At 40.0% G+C, this 16,334-nt stretch overlaps 1 protein-coding gene across 1 annotated transcript in view; it reads left to right on the forward strand.

Moving 5' to 3' along the window:
- Nucleotides 1–8,397: 8,397 nt before the first annotated feature.
- The window catches only part of MAFG (MAF bZIP transcription factor G), a 599,435-nt gene continuing 591,498 nt past the window's right edge, over nt 8,398–16,334 (forward strand). Inside the window, exon 1 of the mRNA XM_044068224.1 lies at nt 8,398–8,514. The gene's annotated coding sequence lies outside the window, so the exon portion shown is untranslated. The remainder of the gene's footprint in view (nt 8,515–16,334) is intronic.

The following is a 16,334-nucleotide window of genomic DNA, read 5'->3' on the forward strand; positions in this document are numbered from 1 at the left end:
GTTGCACTGTACCCTGTATTATTGCAACACACCAGGACCTGATAAGAAATATGAACAAGAATTATTTAAGAATTATGCAAACATATTGATATTGTGTAACCTGTACTGGGACACAGAAAGGAACAGTGTAGCCAGCTGTTCATTGCTCCAGGAGTTCTTTGCACTTTATAAGACTAATCGATTACCACATGTTAGCTTAACCAAAAACAGAAATATAGAATGGGCAGACCTAGGAGAAAAAGTCACGAGATGGGAGAAACAGACAGAAATAGAACTGTCAGAACAAGGAATACAAGTACAAAAGTTGAATTGGATAACTCAGACCAACCCAGCTGTGCACTTGCAGTCTAGCGAGGACAGCTGATTGACACTCCTATTAAAGGAGGAAGAGAATGCCTTATGAGACATACCAGAGACTCTCTGGTCAACAGGGAAATCAGATGTAGGACTCATTCGTACAGCGGGACCAGTTACTATCACGCCAAAGTCAGCATTCAGACCACAAAAAAGACAGTATCCCTTAAGAAAAGATGCAGAGGCAGGGATAAAGCCTATTATAGCAGCCTTACTTAAAGGAGGGATACTAGTAGAATCTCCCGATTCACCATGTAACACACCCTTATTTCCAGTTAAAAAAGCCAATGGAGAATGGTGCATGGTCCAGGATTTACAAGCCGTAAATGATGCAGTAATACCAAGGGCACCCACAATGCCAGACCCACACACCCTGTTGAATGATTTGAAACCTCAACAAAAGTATTTTTCCATGGTAGACATCAGCAACGCATTCTTTTCGATACTGATACACCCTGATAGCCAGTATTGGTTTGCATTTACATTTCAGAGGAAAAGGTATACATATACGCGACTACCACAGGGATATTGTGAAAGTCCAACGATATTCTCACAAGAAATGGCAAGCAACTTGGCGGGATTCACCCCACCAAGAGGCAGTCAGATTTTACTTTATGTTGATGACATCTTGCTGGCGGCCCCCACCCAGCAGGATTGTAGAGAAGATACCATAACACTTCTATGATTTTTAGCCACTGAGGGACATAAGGTAAATAAAAATAAACTGCAGCTTTGGAAAAAACAGGTTAAATACCTAGGATATGTAATATCCAAGGAAGGTAGAACGTTAGATGAGGGCAGAAAAATAGCAATTTTGCAAGCACCAAAACCCACTACCAAGAAGGAAATGATGTCCTTCCTGGGTACAACTAATTTTTGCCGGAGCTGGATTCCAAACTATGCCTTGGAATCTGCACCTCTGACTGACCTTATATATAAGAAGCCTATGGCAGTGCAGGATTTGTTACAATGGACACCACAGGCAGAATCTGCCTTCTGTAAACTAAAGCAGTTAATAGCATCCTCATTAGTTCTGGGATTGCCAAACTACCATAAATGTTTTTTCCAAACTGTAGATTGTAAGCAGGGTTACATGACATCAGTGTTAACACAACAGCATGGGGATAAGCAATGCCCCATTGCTTACTACTCATCACAACTAGACCCAATAGCACGATCCTTACCCCACTGTGTACAAGCAGTAGTTGCAGCTGCAATGGCAGTACAGGCTTCAGCCTCAGTAATCTTGTTCCACCCTCTCACTTTGAGAGTACCTCATGCAGTCGCGATTATTTTACTACAAGAAAAGGTGGCATATCTTTCCCCTGCTAGGCATCTTTTCTGTATGACTATATTATTGAGACAACCTCATATGACAATTGAATGATGCATGACTTTAAACCCTTCTACTCTGCTCCCGACCCCTGCAGACGGCACACCGCACTGCTGCCTGCAGGTAATTGAGCAAAAGACACTACCTAGAAAAGATCTCACGGATGTCCCCTTGGATGATGCCGAGGTGACACACTACGTGGATGGATCATGCAAAAGGGGTCCTGCAGGACAGAACCTAGTAGGATATGCAGTAGTCTCTGATACTGGGATTATAGAAGCAAAACCGTTACCACACAACTTATCTGCACAGGCAGCAGAATTGATTGCCCTGACACGGGAATGTACCTTAGCAAAGGGTAAATGTGTAAACATTTTTACTGATAGCCAGTACGCTTTTTCTACTGTACATGTTTTTGCCCAACAGTGGAAAAACCGGGGAATGATAACATCTACTGACAAACCTATAAATCATGCACAGTTTATTTTAGATCTTTTAGAATCAATTCAATTACCTCAGAAAGTAGCCATTTGTAAATGCACAGCTCACACCAAGCAACAAGATAGGATTTCAAAAGGTAATGTGAGTGCTGATACAGCTGCAAAACAAGCAGCCACAGAAGTATTTCTTTTAAATGAGGAATTACAACCCTCTGAAACTTTAAATCTAGATATGTTAAAAACAATGCAGACACTCACTACGCAAGCTGAAAAACAGCGATGGATAAAACGAGGAGCAATCCTTGAAAAGGGGCTGTACATCTCTAGAGAGGGAAAACCGATACTACCCTCTAATTTGTTTCACTATGCAGCATTGTTGAGCCATGGGCAGTGCCATGTCTCAACAGGGAGGATGGTACAGCTGGTGAACCAGGTGTTCACAACGTACGGATTTATAAACTACTCTAAAAAATTTTGTTTGATGTGTCAGATTTGTAACAAACATCATGCACAGGGGGCGATAAAGCCCAAGCAAGGGAGTTTCCCCACACCACCATATCCGTTTCACACTATTTGTATGGATTTCATAGAATTGAACAAATGTGAAAATAAGAAGTATTGTCTTGTCATTATAGATATGTTTTCCAGATGGGTGGAAGCCTTTCCAACCAAAAATCCAGATGCAGCTACGGTGGCAAAAGTACTTGTCAAGGAAATCATTCCTAGGTTTGGTATTCTGGAAAGAATCTACAGTGACAATGATACACACTTTGAAAATCAAACCATACAGCAGTTGAGTAAGCATTTTGGTATTTCTTTAAAAAATCATTGTACATACCATCCGCAATCTGCAGGGCTAGTTGAAAGGCATAATGGTATACTAAAAAACAAATTTAGAAAATTAATAGCTGAGACAGGAAAAACTTGGTTGTACTGTTTACCCCGGCACTGTTGAGCATGAGAACTGTCCCTACAGCAAAAGGATTGACTCCTTTTGAAAAACTATTTGGAAGGGCTTATTATACACCCCAGTGGAAACTTTTCATGTCATCAGATCAGGAAGCTGATTTTACACTAGCTGAATATATGAAAAAGTTGTTGAGTTCTAAACATCTGTTGCAGTCAAATTCTGTTTCAGATAGAAAACAAACCGAAACATCAGAAGTGGCAGTGACACCAGGAGACTGGGTGTAGATCAAAATCGTCAAGCAAAAAAACTGGGCATCGCCAAGGTGGGAAGGTCCCTACCAGGTGCTTCTTTTGACACTCACTGCAGTCAAGATAGCAGAATGAGCTTTGTGGATACACCTGATGCACTGCAAGCTGGTTAAGAACTTTGAGTTGGACAAAAATCTTACCTCTCCATCGGGGCCCTCAGCACAAAGTCTGGCTACAAAGGGGGGTCAGATCAATAGGACTGATCCGTCTCAACCCCAGTGAAGAAACCATTGGTGCTGAATGTCCTATTAGGGCAGAGAGTAAGAGCACATGTCCAAAGTAAAAATGACGGAATCCAGTAAGATCCAAATACACCTACTTGGAAGAGCCGGAGAAAACAGAAATGCAGAACAAACATTTCGACAAATGTATTGCATAACCATCCTGTTGACTGTACTGGTGACAATAATCTTTTTGTTGTGGCCATTCCTTTTCTCAGCCACACAAATTGAACTGAACAATCGTGCAGAGTGGTACCTGAACTTTAACACTTACCAGGCAATCAAATATGTGTATGCTGAAACCTTCAATGTTTCGAATTGCTGGATTTGCGCAGCTTTACCAACAGCATATGGGGGTTACTGTTAACTTCAGTTCCCCTAGGAGCCAACAAGACCTGGGAAAACCTAATTCATGATACATCACATGTCACATCACAAGATAAAATAGCATTGCACTTGTCTGTTCGACAGAAGGGAACTGTGTGTTTTTATAAGAATGATACAGTCAAGGAGGATTGGAGCAATTACAATGTGACTGTTGCCTATAGATGCTACACTAAACCTGATAACATCAGATCCTATTGCAACACAAGCTATGATACATTTGTTAAACTGATGCATAGGACAATTGAAGAAGTAAAACATAATGCTGACCTCTATAAGCAACTGTCCATAATCGACAAAAAAATGTTTCATGCAGAGTCAGGGTATAGTAAAGTTACTACTAAAGTAGAAGATTGTTACTTTATCTGCAGTAGAAAAGCATATAAATGACTACCAGAGAATTGGTCCGGCAGTTGTTTTTTGGGGTACCTTGTTCCGGCCATATGACACACATCAGTTTTACCTCAAGGGAAAATTTGGAATGTTCGAGAAATCAAGAAGCCTGTCAGTCCAGTGGGGCAAATCAAAGCGCTGGAAAAAACATCATGCTGTGGGCTTAGGGAACAATGGATTGTCACACATGGACTTGAGTGATACTGTTATATCATGGGCAGGTGTACTGGCAGCATATGGAGTAACAAAATCAATCTAGGAACTGAGAAAATTGTCTAAGCTTCTCGAAATAATGAGCAATGCAACCTTTTCTGCCCTAGAATTGCTGACTGATGAACTGACTGCCATGAGAACAGTGGTGCTTCAAAATCGCATGACTCTTGACTTCACCCTAGTGGCGAGAGGAGGTACATGCACTTTAATCCAGGAGGAGTGCTGTTCGTATATTCCTGACCACAAACACGAGATAGACAACCATGTTGAGGTGATTCAGCAGGTGTCAGCCATGACCAAACCAGGACCAAATCCATTGATGGACTTTTTCCAGAAATTGTTTGGGGGTTGGGGCAGCATCCTGATGAACATTCTGATTGCCATCTGTGTAGGAATAATCCTGCTGGTGGTATGTGTGTGCTGCTGCATCCCCTGCATAAAAAGACTGATTAAAAATTTTGTAGACATTTCAATTTCAGAAACCTTATACCAAGATGCTGAACTTGAAGAATTGCCAAAAAAACTAAAAATGCTTTCATGAGCTTAAACTGAATGAATCTCTTAACTGCAAATCCTGAGCAGGAAGAGGTTAGGGGAAGAAAAAACTGTTTATGCTTATCTTGAAAGTAGAATAAAAGTATTAAAGGGGGGAAATGTTAGAAAAATATATAATAGTAATATGCATGCTTAGTGCATTTGAGGTTTAAAAGGGTTAATACATTTATTCTGTTCACACTGCATGAATCTGCACAGCTATTAGAAAATAACAAGAGACATTTCATTTCTGCTAATGTCATGAAACTTAACAAAGAGATATTTCATTTCTGCTTATGCCATTAGAAAATATGCAGCTGCTAGAAGCTTTGATAAAGAAAACAATAGATGCTTGAAAGTATAAACCATAGTCAGCATTACTTGTACCAAAGCTAGAAATGTACCTTGAATCTAGACAAAATGTAACACATGTATTAGAACTGTACAACTGAAGAATTGAAAAGTTAAGGTGGGCTAAAATAAGCCCAAGGCTAGGTTGTTTTTCTCGAACTGTTTTTGCAAGACGGCAAATAATCTGATCATGTCAGCAATAAGTCTGGTAACATTTTCTGTGAAACATACAGAAAGCTGTGTCCAACTACGTCAGCAATAGAATAGTAACATTTTCTGTGTGACATGAAGAGAACTGTATAAGAATAACATACTGATCACCAAAGGGCCAGACAAATCCTGTACCTACATGCTTTGTCTCCTTGCTGCAAGTAATAAAGGGTGCCTTGCTTGAACCTAACATGCATTGGTCTTTGAAGTTTTTTTCCTTTTACACAGGGTCTTTATTCTAACTGTGTGGCTAAAGCTTTTAACTTAATCCAAATGGATATCAGACTACTATATGTCAGATATTTCTTTAAGCGATCTTTAAAAGAATTTCTCCTTAGGTCCAGGATCTGTACATGTAACACTCCAGGATAATTTCACCTCCCCCTCTATTCTTCCTCATTTACTGTCCTACTTTCACATTTCATCTAAGTATTTTTGACCTGCCTAGGTTTCTTTAATACACAACAGCCCTTAATACTACCTTGACTAACCCATATCTTATACTTGATGCAACATTACTTATTATGATATCATATTCAAGATGTAAAACTTTCTACTCAAAAGTATTACTTGTGTTCAATTTTCTGTTCAAAAGTGTAAACAGTTTTTTAATGTTTTTATTTACTAACAGTGATAACACAGCAGTACTTGCCAATATCTTTGTGCATACTGTTTTATTACTTTTTACATATATACATTTTTCTAATCAAAACTGAAGTTGTGTGAAATATTTTTGTTCTTTTCAAAAATGTATCACTCTGTACTTAGCTAACTGTAGTGCTACTCTTTTGCAGTTTCTCAAATGTTAATTTAAAAAATATTGTTCTTCTTTAGGCTTTTCCCCTGTTAGGGGTGGCCACAGCGGAAATCTGGTTTGCTAATGACTAGCAGTAGATTTTTACGGTGCCGAGGTGCCAGCTCGACGCCCAACTAGACACGCCCATTTACGCATGTCTTTCGAAGGCCACTCGACCGCGGGGAGGACTTGCAGATTCCATACAGAAGGCACTCCAGCCGAGAATCCAACGGGAGAACCTCTTGCTGTGAGGCGACAATGCTACCGCCGCACCACCGCGGCTGTCAATATACTATCTAATAATGTTTCTAAAAATTAATTCTTCTGTGCTTAGAACTTTTCGCCCTGACCTAGGCTCTTGTCCATTCAGACTTTCCAGTAAAAAAATATCAGATAAATAAGCAAATAAATGAGCTGGCCAAAGCGAGTCACCATTTGTCCAAGGCTGGGTCAGCTTGGACACAAAATCTCAAAAGAGAGGGAGGTAAGGGTCGGGGGCTGCGATCAGGTAGAGATAGACTAGATTAGGATTGTCAGGGATTGGTAAAAAGGCTGGGGCTAGAGTGTTGTGGCCTTTTCCAATGCAGTTACACCATATAGCTATTTCCCACTTTACCCATCCTCTTGTAAATGCAGGATGCAATTTTTCAGGCAAGTAAACGTAAGATTTGAGCATATTTAGGGTATCCATTGACCCAAAATGTTAATCACAGTAGGGGCTGAGCATGAATTTGTTTGTTTTTTCCACACTATTTTTCAAGTTTGCTTCTTCTCCAATTAGTTTTGCTAGGTACACGTAGTACCACAGCTGGAAATATAAAGGAGACCAAAGTTATGGGGCGAGGCTATAGGACCACCAGCTGCACCTCCCACAGAACTGGTGGCTAAAAGTAAGGCTGGCACCTCCCACTGGCACGTGATAAGATGGACTAAGGAGAAAAATGAATTTTAAACTGTTGTGGGAATTATGTGAATGTTAAAATTATCAAACATACAACAGAGCAGTATAATACAAGAATGAAATTACTGAAATTCTGAAAAACGAAGAATGCAGGTTGAGGGATATCTGCACTGTAGTTTGAAAGTTTTTCCAAATACTGTACTATTTGTTGACCAGGTATGTAGGCTGGTCTACTGACGCTTTTCAGCTTATACTTGATTTGTACTTTTATTTCATTTGACCCAAGTCGTAGCTTGAAAAAAGTCCTTCTGTGGATGAGTTCACTTACTGCTTCACACATAATAACAATAATAAAAATAAAAAACGTGAAAGTGCATGTACAAGGAAAACTCGGTAATGAGGCATTGCTCTACTGACAGCACTAGCAGAATGCAAGATTTTTAAGATCCTTGGAGTGGAGAGTGTGCCATTTGCCTAATAGTAAACTCTGGGCAAGCCCCTTAACCAGTCAGTGCTCCGGTCCCGTCCTGAGTCTGTAAATGGTTTGTCCAGAATTCTTGCTCTGAGAGGCTGAGATGTATGTAACTGGTCCAAGTGGATCAATGTGCTCTATCCCGATTAACATATAGATAAATAGCTAGTGTTATCAGTGTGTAAAAACACGTTACATTAACCGCAAAATATGAAGCAGAGGAGGTGATCGCATTGACAGCTATAATACAACACTATTAGTAGTACAGCGTATCTGGGAAAATGTTATTTCTCTTAAAATATTTTTTTTTATAAACATTAGTAAATTCTCAATAGCTGACAGTCATAATTAAAATTAAATGAAAGAAAGGATGACGGACACAACACCTCTTTAGAAGCTACTTTTGGTACAGAGTTTACAAGCCACTCACTGTAGTTGTTGAATACAAAATGTGAGACAGCGCGGGATACTTTTGTTGCGGTCTCTGCTTACACTACCCCTTTAAGATCCGCTCCCACTTGCGTAAGCCCTTCATGAATGAAACCACGTGACCAGATATCATGTGACGGCGGCGGCGGCGACGGGGCTGAGCCGAACGAGACGGGGAGTAGCGGAGGGAGAAGCGGGTAGCGCGTTTCCTAGCGACCGCCGGCGGTACTGTGATCACCGATTGAGCAGCAGGCCCAGGAATCCGGTGAGTGAAAAGAGAGGAAGGCAACCATGCTCCCCCCGCCCCTGTTTATCTGTGTGTGTGACTCACTGTGTATTAAAGGGCCAGTAGACATGCTGAATCATCAGGTCCGGGTCACATACCTTAATGCCCCTCGCACACCCGTAGCAACTGGATGCCGTGTGTAGTTGATGTCCATTTAGGGGGGTGCATGGCAGCTGGTAGTACTGCACTGGGAATGCTGTTGACTATGTAGATACAGGGGTTGTGTGTTCATGTTGCTGCTCGTGGCTACGAGTGTTGTAGGAATGCAGCCGGTGAGCTGCTGAATCATGAATCTGGAGTCATGCTGATACCATGTACACAAAGGGGTGGGCAGCGGGGAGGTTGATAGTCTAGCTGTTCAGGAGATGTGTTATGAGCCAATGTGTGGCAGATCGGGAGCTACCTATTTTGGTGGTATCACTTTGCAAGTAACGGTATTACATACACGCCCTCACACATCAGCTTAGGAAGGTGACATGGGCAGCCAGTACCTTACCCCCCATGAGACAGCATGACTGCTTAGTCTGTGAAGTGGTGAGAGCTGGGCTCCTCACAGAGTGTTTACCTGTCAACACTCGTAGGAGCCAAGTAACTGGTTTTGGAACCTGATGTTTTGTTTGTCCCCCTCCCTTGATACGGTCTTGGAAGTTTCCTTTGTTCCTGTTTTAGGAAATGTGTTTTCGCTTTTAAATAAGCGTCGATGTGTTAAACAGTGCATGCATTAAGCGTTGGCATGTAAGTATGAAACATGTATACACTGAGGGAGGGTTACGTTTTTTTCTGTTTGTAAGTACAAAGTGGTGCCATATAGAAAGTAATAACAGCTGGTTTCTCTTTGCTTGTTACGCATACCGTAACATGGAAAGTGCATTTGCTACAGTGATGCACTCCAGGCTGTTTGTCTGCTGTGTACCTAAACTGAAACTGAAACATAGAGGACGGATATAAATGCTATACCTATCCAATGTCTTGTTTATATCTGCACAGCTTAGTGTATGCTGCATTTTGTAGGTTAATAATTTGCTATTTTCCTTCTTTTCATTGAGATGCATTTTGTTTCCTTGAGGCCCCACTGTTCCTTGTTTTTTTTTTAATGTATTCATATTATTTTGTTAGCAGTGAGCAGAAGATCTTTGTATGTTAATGTATACGTAAATATTTGAGTGTATGTGCACATATAGATATGTGTATGTGCTTTTGTGTAAAAATAGGGTACGTGAATATGTTTAGTAGTGTATTTTGTTACACTGTATGTACACAGACACACACACCTGTGTGTGTGTGTATGTATGTGTACTCACTCATAAAATGTGTGTTGTGTATTTGTTTTTTGATTTCTTTGGAGAATTGTGAATTGCTCCTTAGGTTGTGCCGAAAAAGGTCTAAGTTGTAGACATGTACAAGCTAGAACAGAATAGAATTGACGAGGCTGCAGTGGATTAAATTACTCACAGTGTAAAAAAAATCAAGCAAAAGGCAGTAAAATATATGAATACAGAAATTTCAAGATGAGCTTTATTAGTAAATATAATTAAAAAGTACATTCATGGATACACACGTCCTTGTACATAAAGTGTGTGCGTACACATATCTCATAGGATGTTTCACACTGTAATAGAATTGCTAAATGTGCGACACACTTCCTGCCCTTGCTGCTGTGTGGGAAATTACTTTTTATATATTAGTAAGTGTATTTTCATTTTTATAACTAAATAAACATGCTAGTTACAGATGAGTCTGTTTTTTGGTAATGCTTGGAGACCACGATATTTGATACAGAATAAAAAAACAAAGGGAAGTAGAGTACTTATCAGATTGGGCAATAGCTAGTATAGCGTTAATGAACATCTGGACAGTTCCACCACATAACATGGAATTCATCCCATACGTAAAGAAGACAGAGCAAGTAAATGCATATAAAAGTATGGCGTAGAAACATTAATGTGAGTGGTCAACATAGCAACAGAGGAATTTGGTAGGTCATATAAGGGTTAGTTTGTGATCAGAGCATATTAGATTAGGAGGAAAGAGAGTAGAGGTGTATTAGATAAGGAAATGGAGAGCTGTTATATGGTTGTAGTGATGTGCATCACTGCTTTATAGTAAATGATTCTGTACTTCTGCTCCTTGCTGGAGTGCCTTCTTTGTGGAATTTGCCTATCCTCCCTGTGACGATTGGGGAGAGATGGGCAAAGGCTGCCAGCCTAGTCAACTAGAATTTGATATATAATTCTGGCATTTGTAAATAAATGTAAAATACAGGCATGTTTTCTTGAGTGTGAAAGAATACTGTGAAATGTGGAACTGCAAAATATGTGACATCATTGCACTCTACTGGCCCAGTGAAGCATGTTGTGACCCATTCATATTTTACAAGTAGGCTCCAGTGCGTCTAAGTGTCAAAATGATGTAATTTGGGAGGGCCTCAGCAGAGCTGTTGGTTAGTGTTTAAAAACTATTGTTCAGTGTGAGACTGGGAACATTTTGATATTGATATCCAACTTATCAACACTCTGCCTTATGCTCACATGTAAGTTTTAGCACTGTGATTTCTTGTAGGAATAGTTAAAGCTAGTAAAGATTAATTGGGTATTTTTCTTTGAAATCAGACCTGTCCTACTGTATTATTTTAAGTTTCTGTGTGATCTCTGAACTCTTAGATATCTCTGTGGTGTAGTAGTTTTGTCTTGTGTTTTAATTATTTATTATTAAATTATTTTTAAAACCTTCTACCTGTGGCTGGTTTATGTAGAGATAAATTATGCTTTAGAGTACATTATATATTTAAAGAGTTTACTGTCTAAGCCCTTCCAATAAGCCTTGACTGATTAGTCATATTACCGTTGGATTATAATATTGCACAGTAATAATTGGACATCCTTTTAAGGGCCTTTTAGTAGCTGATATTATTGGGCTGGGTGGTGGCAGGGATTACTACCGTATGGTCTGGGTAAAGTGGCACAGCTGGAGAATCTGTGTCAGCCTTTCCCAGGAGTGTCTGTGAAATTGTATAAATACTTATCTCAAAGTGTGTGCGTGTTGTGTCAGCTACTTGGGCAGGGACATGAAGCACTGGTTGGACAGAGAGGGTACTGGAGGTTTTAGCTTGCCCAGCTAGGCTGAGACCTAGACCCTATAGCTGTGCCAGTGGAGAGTCTTATTGAGGACCTGGTGAGCAAGGGAGCAACCAGTCCCAGACTGACTGTGATCTCTGTGTGCACTTAAGGGAAATTGTACTTTTACTGTGTGTATTAGTTATCCTTTTCCCTCTTCTCTGAGGCAACCTCCCTGGTGTTAGTGGTGAGGATTGGGGCTCCTTGACTGCTGGGCCAGGGCACGGCTGTCACACTCCCTATATCCATGCGGATTTTATACGGGGTCTTGTAATTCCTTCTACATGCAAAGATGTTAATAAGAGAATTGCCTATTTTCCTAAATTGTGTGTATCTGTGTATACTTTTTATCCTCTGAGTGGTTAAAATCCCAGCCATAATTAGCTCTGTGCTTTGAGTTTTACTTGCTGAGATAGGTCCTCCCTTCCTGTGCTGTTCTGTAGAGTAAAGCAGGTATTGGAAAATGAACAGAGAGCTAGAGGGGCATAACATAAAGAAGGGGGGATATTATGGAGTAAAGGTATGATGGAAGGAGGGGTAGTGGAAAAATGAAGGATGTATTGATACACTGAGAGGGAAGTGTTGTGGGGAATGTAAGAGGAGATCAGTGCTTTTTTGATGGGGACAGAGGTTTTTCAAGTATACAATTTAATACCGACTTTTAATGAAAGTTACAGGTATGGGAAGCAAAGATTTTTTTTCATATTTGTATTAGGAAATTAATGCTTTTTTGATGGGGACAGAGGTTTTTCAAGTATACAATTTTGTACCGACTTTTAATGAAAGTTACAGGTATGGGAAGCAAAGATTTTTTTTCATATTTGTATTAGGAAATTGATATTACCATCAGGCCACTTTTCATTGTGAATTAGCTGGGCAAGCACTAGTGGAAGTGTAGTCTGGCTTAGTCATTTATCCCAGACTGGTAATATTGGCAAACAGTTTATGAGGTTACATGTTGGGAGGTATGATGTGGAAGAACATTGAATCACAGAATTTGGTCATTTATGGGTAATGGATACCACTGATGTGCTGTTAGGAAGGATTCAGTAGGCAGGCAGTGCAGTACTGGTGACAGCTATGGCTGCTTTGAGATTTTATATGAAGTAAGCCAATCGAAGGACACATTAAAGTGAACATGTTCTGTAGTCTGTCCTTGGATGGAAGTGAGTCGGTTCCCTTTTGTATAAAGCAGCATTTGAACTTGAATTTGGAAGTAAATTGTGACTCTGTTTTCCATTAGTCCGGACGAGAGCCTTTGGGCTAAGAGCATGTTATGGTGTTAAGCTGTATGCAGAGTTGCCACTGGTGCAGCTTAAAGCTTTGGTGGGGTGGGAGGGTCATTGCTAGCAAACTTGAGAGAAGATATGAAGGAACCTAATTTTGACTTGAAACATTGTACACTTGCACTTTACTGTTGCTTGTTAGATGAATAAAAACATGGCATTTTAATTACTACTTGTTTGATTTAAGCCTTTTGAACTGAACTGTCAATCAGTTTCAATGTCACACTATAGTGAAAAAGAAGACTGAGCAGCTAAAGTGGTGCAGGTTGTTTATTACATTTATTTTGATGTTTTACATTAAAAAATAAAGTAACAAATTTGGTGCAGCTGTTGCAGAAGCAGTTTGGATATGACAGGTGTTCGGAATATACAGGTGGATTTGCTTACAAACCCTAGGGATTTTTGGGTCAGCCACATGGCCTTTATTTCTCTTGCTTACATTCCAGTGCTTGTGATAAGGAGGATAAAACTGTGTCTGGTGGCATCTGCTTGCTTTATTTTTGTCAAGGATGAAATAGTTCTTGAGAAGGTTACTTTGATCCCATGGTCCATCAGTTGCTGAGCCTTGGTTTTCATTGTTGCATAATACTTTATTTATTTTTTTTTCCAGAGAACTGAGCAGAAATATGCCTTGCAGTAGTGGGTCGAGAGGGCTGTATTTGTATCTGTTCACTGCTTCCTTTTTTTCACTGTGCTTGGTTGTTGTTTTGTTCTACTTTTTCACTGTATGTGTTGCATACAGTAATGTATAATTTTAGGCTATCATTAGGAGAACATACTTTGTGAATTGTTGCAAGTGTCTCAGTATATTCCACCTGTACTACAAAGAAAAGGGTATCTTAACTGGATGACTGATGACTCCTAGAATGCATGACTTTTGTTGCTGTTATGCGAGATTAACAGTGCATTTGTTTGTTTTTATGTAATGGTTTAGAGAGATGACTAAGCCTGCTGTTGAGTGCATATTTGTCTTTGAGACGCAAGTTAGGTAGCAAGACGTGTTTTATCTAATGTGGTCTTTTTTAAAGCAGTAGTGAATGTCTTTGCCCTTTTTGGGTTATAAAATTCTTGTTGGGATACTGTTTGCATGCTGTACTATCCCCCTCATACACACAGCAAACTTGTAATTCTGTTCCCCCATGCTCAGGATACAGAAAACGGAAGTAACCTTGATGAACAAGCAGAGGAAACTGTATTGTTCCACTGTTGGCAAGTAATATCCAGGTTATGGCTAGGTAAATCTTACAAGAAATGTGACTATAGTTCCCAGAAGAATGCATTTCTTTGGTTTGAATCTTAGGTTATTGAATACATTGCAGAATGACATAGTTCGTAATTGCGTTTGAAGGTTGCTTTAGGAAAGGAAAGCTTCATATTTGTTTGCTGGGGAATAGTTTTGAGACGGTTTAGAACAAGTGTGTTGATGATATCTGCTTGGGTAGAATGTATGCATATACACAGCTGTTTTGCTTGGCTGCTGTAGTAAAACTTTAGTGCACTCACTGTATTGCTGTGTTTTCATTAAATAGTTTTCGGTATGCTGAAACCTCCTGCACACAGTAACCATCTTTAAGAAACTGGATGTCTTGGCTGTTGGAGTTTTCTCTTAAACGGTGCTGAATCTCTGTGTTGTGGCAATAGCTGCATTTTGTGCTTGGTCAGTATGACAGAATTAAAAATCTGTACTGTCGTTGACTACATTTAGCCTTGGCTGTTGGAGTTTTCTCTTAAACAGTGCTGAATCTCTGTGTTGTGGCAATAGCTGCATTTTGTGCTTGGTCAGTATGACAGAATTAAAAATCTGTACTGTCATTAACTACATTTAGCCTATCAGTAGACTAGGGTTATGCTCGCATTTTGTATTGTATATGAGGTTGCTTGAGATGGGATCCTTCTGTGCTATGTATGGGTTCATGACTTTCCAGGCTTTTTCATTGTCTAGGCATTTCTGTAGCATTGTGAACAAATTGTACATTCCTCACCCATTGCTTTTGGATGTATTATTCACTGGATTTCTGTCTTGTTTCCATGGAAAAGATATGAAGAATGTTTTTTGTAGCCGTTTCTAAGTATATCTTGCTGAAGGTTCTGTTCACTTCCTTGTTAGAAGTAGACATGACTAGTACAAATGCTTTAACTTTAAGCTTTGGGCTGTGCATTCATAACCTCTGTGCAGTAAACTGTCACTAGTTAATGTTACACACAGTGACTCTGAGCCTTTTTCCCAGTCTGGTTTCATTTGCTTTGGCTTTTTTGTTGTTGTTTTCGCTGGTGGATGCGAAGTGCTGGTCAGGTTTCATTATTGGGAGTGACGTCGGCATGTTTACAGAGCATTGCATTTCTAGACGTTCACTCAGGAATGAAAGGAATGTCAGGCAACGCTCATTCTGCACACACAGCTGCCCTGCATTTAATTGGGGAGAATGGTCACGGCCCTGCTGAGTGCACGCTTTTTTAGCTCTACTGAAATGTGTTGATGGTGCACTTTTTTCCCCTCTCGTTTGTCTGTTTGTATGATTTGCTATCTGTCCTTGTTGGTGACAGTGCAGACTCAGCAATGTTCAGCAGGAAAGTCTCCGTAGGTGAAAAACTTAAGAAGTAAGCAGCCAAGGGAATTGAGAATGAGCACATAAGAGGGGCATAGTCCCCCCCTTTGTTGTATTTTGTTAAGGTAAGCATAGGGTTTCACTTCAGAATAGAAGGTTACTTGCCTTTTGATTTTTTTCAAGTTCCTGACACTCTGCGAGGATATGCTTTTGTTATTTTTCCCACACTTTTTTTGCTGCACTTTGCTAAGCATTTGGTGTTATAATAACCATGTTATTGTTACAAATTATGGCACTGCAACATGAAGTGTTTATTGGGGGCAGTGCATGTGTGCATCAACCTTAAGGCTTTGCTAACTGTGAGAGATTTACTGCTTAATTTTGAAACATACTGTCATTCACTTTTTGTGATTTTGTCATACTCCCATAGACCTCAGCATGTTATGTACTGTATAGAGCTTGATATTTTGTACTCTCTCACAGCTTACTGAAGCTCTGACCTCTTGTGGTCCTCTCTTGCCAGAGATGGGGTGATGACTAGTTTTCACATGGCTTAAGTGAGTACTTTTCTGTTCATATGTTTGAAGGGAGTGACACTGAAGCAGAAAGCGAGTCTTATGATGTTGAGCCCAAGTCTTTTTGCACTGGGGCTTGCTGCTATATACCTCCTGCTCAGAACTTGGGCCGTATGCTACTGCAGTTGTAAGATGTGCGTTTCATGTAACAAAAAAAAAAAAAATGCGCAAGACAGTTGCATACCTGAGACTAATGGATAACCAGGAAAGCAGTTTATCAGCCAGGTCAGCATCTTGCTGTATCAGCCGCAGTGCTCTTGCAGTTAACATGTTCATTAA

Source organism: Protopterus annectens, chromosome 4.part0, assembly GCF_019279795.1.
Source record: "Protopterus annectens isolate FY-2018-M chromosome 4.part0, PAN1.0, whole genome shotgun sequence".
Lineage (NCBI taxonomy): Eukaryota > Metazoa > Chordata > Ceratodontiformes > Protopteridae > Protopterus > Protopterus annectens.